The 8,889-nt window shown below is 34.5% G+C and overlaps 1 pseudogene; it reads right to left on the minus strand.

Moving 5' to 3' along the window:
* Positions 1-1,432: 1,432 nt before the first annotated feature.
* On the minus strand, positions 1,433-7,933 carry LOC115968764 (annotated as a pseudogene).
* Between the last annotated feature and the right edge of the window lie 956 nt (positions 7,934-8,889).

The raw sequence follows: 8,889 nt of genomic DNA on the forward strand, positions 1-8,889 counted from the left end.
AAGAAATATCAATTAAAGAAATAACCGAGAATATAACTTAAAATAGAATAAAATGAGAAAAGAAGAACTCATATGATCGACTCTAATTAGTTTGTTGAAGATTCATTACCGATCATATTTAAAATTGATAGTTAAATTGGTCTATATTTGTGATCAAAAGTGATGCTTTGTAATTTTTTTTGTTATTGTAAAATTTTTTAGCCTGTATCAAGTTTGAATAATTTTTACCTTTGAGCTTGGTGTTAAATAGACTTGCTAGTATGGAAGTGTCGATATTGATACAGGATAAGCGTAAGTTTGGAAAGTGTCAAACCCAACATTTCCCGCGTTTGCATTTTTGGCTGGGTCCTACAACACTGTTCACGATCCAGTCAAAAACATAAAAACATGCATACCAATTCATTTTTGGGTCCCACGGCATTATTCACACCTTTAAAAATTATTTTGCTACAGTGTTTTTAGCAATGAATTTTCAGTTTTCAGCAAATAAGCGGTATCCAAACATACCTTAAGTGTACTATATGATATGGACACAGTGATATATCATTTATATTTTAGATAGGTCAGTAATATATCAATTCTTGAAAGATACTTTAACTAATCAATCTCTAAATAAAAATAATTAAGCACATGAAATGTTAATTTGAAGTATTTTATACATATATGGTCACTCAATAATATTTGAAACATCCTTGTTTTCTAAACAGCCGGTGGAAAAGAATTTGCATTAGCAGAATGAAGATTCCATGATATTGTAACTTCAATGCACACCCTTATAAAATCATCAAGATGAGCGAAGAAGTAAGTGGAGGGAGATTCTAAGATATGTGTTGATGCTTTAAATTCGGATTTATCTTCTATTGAGTGGTCTATTTCCACTCTTTTGTGTAATGTGGTTGAGCTTAGCAAAGGTTTTGTCCAGTGTATTTTTAGCTAGGTTAGAAGAGATGTCAATAGTGTTGCTTATGCTCTTGCTAAATTTGCGCTCATAGGCATTTTGGATTTTGTAACAAGCATTCTCTTCCTCTTGCTGTTGAGGAAAAATGCTGCTTCTCTAATTGTTTAATGAAAGTTGGGTAGCATCAATTAAAAAAAAAAAAAGAGAAAAGAGAAACTGGACAAATCCTTCTTCAATGTTGTTCTTCATTAGCTTTTTCTCCTTTTTCTTCTCTTGGTGTTTTGTGTGCGTAGATTGGAAGATTGTGAAAGGATACATGAGCACAAACGTTACCTCCATAATGTAAAATCATCAAAAGCAACACATAGGCAAACAATTTTGAATATTCCTACAGATATTTGTGACCATTCTAAAATATCAGAGGGTCAGCATTAAGGACACACAAGAGAAAATTCTTTTACTCATAATCTGCAAGATCCTACAAAACTTCAATTCTAACTTTCTGAAAGAAAAAAAAAAAAAAAAAAATTCTAGCTTTCATGTGTCAAAAATATCTAAACAGGCTCTCTATTCTGTTCTCCTATACATGTTTTGTGTGAGTACGTACAAAATTTTGCGAAAAAATGCTACTAGACTTACAAGTCATTTTCAAGCGATGAACATGAGGAGCTTGCCTCCCAGTCAGTAGAAGACAACTCGCAATTTAAGTAGGCTTTCTCTTCTTCATCCCACATGATAATCTCCCTTGCATATCTAAGAGCTTCATCTACTGTGTCATTTTCCAACCCGATCACTAGTGAAACAAACAACTTGTTATCTGTAAGAGAACGGAAAAGTTCCTTGAACTTCATTCCTATATAGTGGGAAGCACGTTGAGCATATGAGGGGTAAGTGCTGTTGTGACAATTCGGGCTGACAACAGGCTTGAAGTCACGAAACCATTCACAATGTGTGAGAGGGACTTGTTCGATCTTTTCCACAAGCAGGTCAAACTTGTTGAGAATCAAAAGAAAGTTCTTGTTCTCAAATGTTGGATGAGTGACTATGCTTTCGAAGAGCTCTTTGCTTGCCAACATCTTGTTGGTTAAAACTCCATTACGGTCAACAGAATATTCGTCATAGTCAGTCAAGGCAACACAAAACAGGACAATATCAGTGTCTTCAAACATGTCCAACCACTTGCAATGTTCTCCTAGGCTTCTGGGATGCACTCTAATTAGTTGGTACCTGAAAATTATAAGAAAAACTATGGTAAGATAAATCACGAAAAAAGCTCATGCAAATAAATGACAAAAAATATTCATCACCTATAAAAATAGGGATAACATAGCACTTTGTAAGTAAATAAAGCAGTGTGTATTCCACTCTCAATGCAACTAAAACATGCATAGTTTAGTGGGAAAATTAATTGATATTTTGTTTCCAAGAATACCCTCTAAGTTTCTGTTTAAGAAAAAATAAAAATGAACTAAGACAAACAAAACTAAAATTGAAGGAGGTTTTTTTGTGTTTCAACATTCGACCACTCACGAAGTTTAAGTATTTGACATCAAAACTAGAGCCTTTTATTTTCAAGAACTATGAGAATGCAAGGGCAAGGATAAGCTGAAATGAAGATCATGGTATGGAAGGCTGAAGTTGCAGTTCCCTGGGTTTAGTGTTTTATGAATCAAGTAGCATCAATACAATTAAGAACAGAATTTTCATTATTATAGTTTCCTCTGTAATGGCAGAACAGATCACAAAGACTTGTGCCTGTTAGGTACAGCTTTTTCAAATAACCCCATTTTTAGAAGGCTGAAAATTAAATTGTACCAAACGGGCACAAAAAAATATATCTTCCAATATTTAAGAAGTTTCAATCTTGACCATGTCTTAGATTCTATCGTTGATGACTAGTTCTTGGTTGAAGCTGACTAAAACTGCATTGCCCAAAACATTTTTAACAGAAATATGGTTAAAACAGTCATGGAGAGATTTTTACCATAGTCAATCAATCTTGATAAGGATCAAGGCGTTTTTGTTCATATATGAAATAATCAATGAAAAAAAAGGAAGAACTGACCTCAGTGAACTATCATGCTGATAAAAAGGATCCAGTGAATCATCTTGTGTTGACTTTGGAAATGAAAATTCCATGCAAGTAAGGCTATTGGATGAGGTAATCCCGTCAGCATACAAGATGTCCATGTCAGAGGGTTCGTAATCTGTCCTAGAAATCTCGACAGCCTGCATTTGGAAGACATTTAGAAAAAGAATAATTACAAAATTTTTTCTTAGTAATCATAGCTGATACACTTGCCATATTCCCATCAAAATGCACACAATCTGAAGGGCATAGTCACTACTAAAATGACCACTAGAACACTGTTAATTGTATAAATCTAAGCTTCAGAAATGAACAAGAGTTTCTTGCATTAATTGGATTCACATAACCTCGATTTCTAATTCTAAATATGACTGGATCAATTCAGTCAAACTGGGTGAATTGTTCAAGTTTTATTTTTTGTAATAAGTAAAGAAATCTTTTCATTAGAAATAAAAAATACCTAGTACACTGCGGGTGTACTAAAAGAGAAGTACAATCAAAGCTTTCAAGCTTTTAACAAAAAAGCAGAACTAATGCTTTCAAGTTCAGCACTATATCCCCTCTAATTTTCATTTCAAACCAACAAGAAAACCCAAACCCCACACAGCATCCTCTCCCTTTCCCAAAAAATTCTGCTACAACTGCAGAACTTATGAAGTACAATACAATCCAAACACATGATTCATACCCAATATTAGGAACAAGGGATACAAGAAAACATTAATGACCCTTGAAACGACCATGAATGGCTGGCAAGAATTAGCGCCCTGCAAGATTACTGATGCAGCTGCTACATCTAAAAGCTGAAGGATGACGCCCTTTAAAGTAACAAAAGAATTTATACCGTTACAAGAGAATTTATACCGTTACAAGAGAATTTATACTGTTATTCTACTTATCATTTTGAAACAAGCTATAATTGTGAAGATTGGTAAATTCAATCAGAAATCACGAAGAACTCATCATAGGGGATTTAAATAATTAAAAAAGAAGAAAAAGAAACACTTATTGGAGGTTTTATGTCTTAGAAATGAAAGAGAGAGAGAGAGAGAGAGAGAGAGAGAGAGCACAAAGAATAATCTCACCCGATCTAGGAAATAAGTAGCTACTCTAGGTAGCATTTGTAATTCATTCCTCCGGTTGTATGTGGCTTGAATGGCTGCGTCCTTCCACATCTCCTCAATAAAAGGTGCATATTCACAAGTAGCAGCTGGAAATATGGCTTCCGAATTATCTGACTGCAAAACTTGGAGGAGCCAATCTGAGAAAGCTCTCACTCTTGCCCCAATAGAATAGATTGTTGTATCGTCAATCTGAATTGTATCACCTGTTGAGAATAGAAAAATTTAGACTATACTCTAGATAAGCTAATTACTGATGTTAATATGTTCGTCCTGAAGGAAAATCTTAACAGTAATATGATAATGTAATTTGATCAACAAAAGGTACACCATAACTTCACATGACAGGAAAGCAAAGGATTTCGAACCAATAGGAACATCAAAAGTACTTGTATAGAGCATGGCGCTAAACCACCACAATAGAACTGGTTTTGAGCTGTTTAAATAATTAGCCATTTGGACAGATTATTTTGGAAAACCTCAAGTGATCAGTATTATACGCATAAAAATCACAACAAAGGCATTAGAAATTTGTCAGCTACATGCAGTAAAAAGTAATCTAAACACAAATTTTGCATCTGACATTTATTTCCCTTAAATTGTTCAAGACGTACGCAATTTCCCTCTGCTTATTAACTAGAGGGAAAGTACACATGCTACTAAGATAGAAACCTCCCCGCTGCTGGATCCTAGACTATCACCAACGTGTTCAACTACTCCCCGATGGCCAAGTAATTAAGGATCACAGAGAAATTAAAATAGATAGCTATCTCAAGATATTCTTGAGTCCATCCTTGACATGTACTCTATGTACTTTCTCAAGGTGGAAGAATGATAAAACAAAGAATAAGATTTTTTTTGGAATAATTGAAAAAGTCCAGTGATCAACCACTCGGCTTCTATGGTACAGGATGGTCAAGATGTGGTTCTGTTAAATTGGGGATTCAAAGAATCCAATTCATGTAGCTTTGCAAATATTTCCCACTAGTCATGTTGTTAAATGGAGAAATTGTAACAGAAACAGTAGGGGAAAATAAATATCCCAAATAAAAATAATAATTAATAATAAACAAGTTGTTTCCTCTTTATTACTAGAAAAGCTCTGTGAGACAGAACTCTAGAAGAACAGGTGGAAGGACTTAAATGCTATTATGGTAACTGCTAGAATGATAGTTATGTGACCAAATTTATAATTTCCAAACAACTTAAGCTTTTAGACAAGAGGTAGTTTATCATTGTATCATAGTAGGTGATCATGAGTTTGAGTCTTGTCTCCACAAATCCCATTCAAAAGTTAAAAAATCCCATATATTGGACCCTGCTTAGCGGGGAATTAAAACTCCCATGTATTAGCATATAAGCTCTATAAAAAAGAAAATTAAGTAGAATAAACTCTTATCATACCTGAAAGTCCAGACCTATCGATAACACAACTTTTCCTTTTCTCAAGCAAACTTTCTTCTTCAAATTGTTCTCGTCCCTCAAGAAGTATAGCGAGATATCCAAGCAACTTTCTTTGGATCGAAAACTTGATAGTTTGGCACTCATCTTCAGAGAAAGGAATACCATACAGAATCTTGGCCTAATATAAGCAAAAGCAGTGTTTACATTGTCACCATAAATTAAAACACCATTTAACAATACAAATGAATGTCAAGGTTTAACTGTATCAAAACCACATTTTCAGCATTGGTGTTTTTAACACCACTAGAGAAATTGTTAGTTATCATCATGTTTCCCCGCATTAGTTAATTGACTTTGATGGAATAGTATACACAAAAAGAATATGAATAAAACATAATAAGTTTTAATCTAGTTTATGGTAACATATAATCCTCAAATAGGGAGAAATAAATTACTGCCACAATACACTAATCTAACCTTTGCCATCACATTTCACAAGGATTTCAACATAATTATAAAATTGGTTGAGTATTAAGGGTAAAGAACTAAGCTATGAGATGTTCACCAAAGTTTAATTTACCGTATATGAATATTTTACCTGTTTATATATCGTACTTGTGCCAGATTTGTCATAACCAACTAAAAGAAATCTATGAATAGATTTCTGCGCAAGGTTGTCTTGGATTTCTCCATTCACTTCTTTCCGAGAAGGATTTCCAGAACCAGGAGGAACTGGCAGAGACAAGACTGCACAAACCAGCTTTGTTCTAGTCTGTAAAGAGAGTATTTGCACAATTATTTTAGTGTAAAAAGATGAACTAGGTAAAACAAGCATGCAAATGTGCATCAGTATGCAAACTTACCCTGTCCCATATTTTACCCTTTACAGTCCTCTGCCCCTCTTCCTGGTATGTCCCGTCTTCACTCACCCAAAAGTGAGGCTTTCCTTCACACGGCACCCCAGCTGATTGTAAACATTTATAAGAACAGCATTGATCTTACATGTTTAAAAAGCGCAGTACAATCCAAAACAACCCGACTGAATGGAGCACACCAACCTTTAGCATCCAAAGCTCTTCTTTTGTTATCTCCCTGTTATTTATCAATACATTTGTGTTTCCGTTGCTAGCATTTCTCTTGACGTGGCCCCCAACAGCCAGCTGGCAGGTAATAATCTGGGAAGGCTTTTGTCCTTCCTGTTCATTCAAACCACAACAACTATACCATTATGGCGGAATAGAACAAAAGAAGATAACATAAAATGAACTAGTAGATTTTTGGTGCTCACCTTTCCCCATAAACCAGATAATTTATCATACCAATAGTATCCTGGTCCCAGCTTTTTGGGTGGGAATTTGCAGTGTTTTAATCAGAAGAGCTCATCTTTACTAAGGGCCTCACCATTCACAAAAACAAGCTCTGGTGGCACTTGATTCACTTCACATAGCATCTCAGCATTCATTACTCTTTTAAGTTCCAAATCAGTAAGCAGCCGCTTGAGCAACCTAGAACACTTCCCCAACATCCCTCGCCTAGCCTCACGAATCCTAAAACCAATGCAAGTAACACATTTCCTTCCTTCTGGCATTGACCCCATTGCTCTCAGCACACAATCATAACAATAATTAGCTCCACAAACAATGCAAACCTCCTTCTCCATGAACCGGTTTCCCTTGAGGCATCGATAGCATCCCCCTTTCTTCACATTTCTCTCAATCTTAGGCCACATAATTACACTTCCCTCCTCAAAATCATCAATTTCTTCAACAATTACCACTTCACTCGATTCAGGGTCACAAAGAGTCACAATTGATGACCTTTTGACATGGTGGGGAGTTTCATCATTACCATCAGAGCTGTAAGAAAAAGCCTCATACCAAGGCACCTGCGAGGTTAAACCAGACTCTGTTGATTCCCAATTGGTTGGATTCATATAATCCTGAAAACCTTCCACCTCCTTATCATTATCAGGTACTTCCAATGTACCAGAACTTCCAATTACATGTGATAACTTGGGTTTAGACTCATAACCATTATCACAAGCTAATGTATCCGAGCTATCTATCCTAATTACTTGCCTAGCTATTTGACTGCTTTGACGATTGGATATTGGGAGTGAGAGATTATTCAACAAAGAGGCTGAAGAAACTAGAGCTGGAATTGGGATTTGGCTAGTGTTAACTGGAAATACTTGTGGGATAGCGTAGGTGACAAGAGGGCCATGGTACTCCATAGCAATTGGGTACTCTATAATGATGTTTTCTTCATCATCATTTTCAGCGATTACAGGCGCAGCTGCAGGTCGCAATTTTCTTAGCATTTTAGCCTCTGTTCGGTCCAATTCTAGGAGAAACTTCTGTGCGTTTCGGTCGCATGCTTCTTCACCCTCACATGAGAGTGGACCCCACACCCCACTTGTGGGGTCTATCCTCATGTGAGGGTGAAGAAGTAGGCAACGAAAACACACAATACCATCTCCAATTTTATGAACAAATTAAACATAAAGTCTTTGTAGAGATTGAAAAAAAATTTCTATAACTGAAATTTTTTTTTTTTGACAATATTGTAGATAAATGTAAAAATTATCTGAATAATATAGTGAGACTTATAATAGTATCAAAAAGTACAATAAAACTCATAAAGTAACAAAAATAAGTTAAATAGTAAAATAAGTTGACTTTTTAATTAAAACCAAACACACACGAATCTGTTTAGATATAGTTTATTTTAGTGAAAACTGAAAACAGGTAACAAAATATTTAAAAAAATAAAATACTATTCACGCATATTGTTCACACGTTTTTAGGTGTTGGCTGTTTTATGAAAAAAAAAAAAGAAAAAAAAAAGAGGCAAATGCACGCTAAGCCTATAAATAATTTTATCCAAAAATCCATGAAGCAAAACTGATTATTTCAATGACCCAGAAACAAAGATGTTAATACCGTACCGGAGGCCGTACCGGTTTGGTCACCGGTACGATATATTTCGGATACCGGTCAATACCGGTGTACCGTTTCGGGTTTATCGCTATTTTTTATATTTATAAATATAAATATATATATATATATATATATATATGTATGTATGTATGTGTTTGTGTATATATATATTATAATAAATATAAAAGTTTACCATAAAACATTTCCTCAATTTAGAACTAGTTATTCATGGTTTTAGACTTTAGTATCAATTAAAAGGGAAAAAAAATAAAAAAATAAAATAGAAAACTTAAAAGTTACCATTGCATACTAAGAAAACAAATAATACTAATAAGTTAATACAAATAAGTTACCATTTTGTTCTAACAAAAATTCAAAAATTACAAAACTTAAAAAAAAAAAAAAAAAAAAAACTATTTTCTGTACCGGCTAGTACGC

Source organism: Quercus lobata, chromosome 11 (genome assembly GCF_001633185.2).
Source record: "Quercus lobata isolate SW786 chromosome 11, ValleyOak3.0 Primary Assembly, whole genome shotgun sequence".
NCBI lineage: Eukaryota > Viridiplantae > Streptophyta > Magnoliopsida > Fagales > Fagaceae > Quercus > Quercus lobata.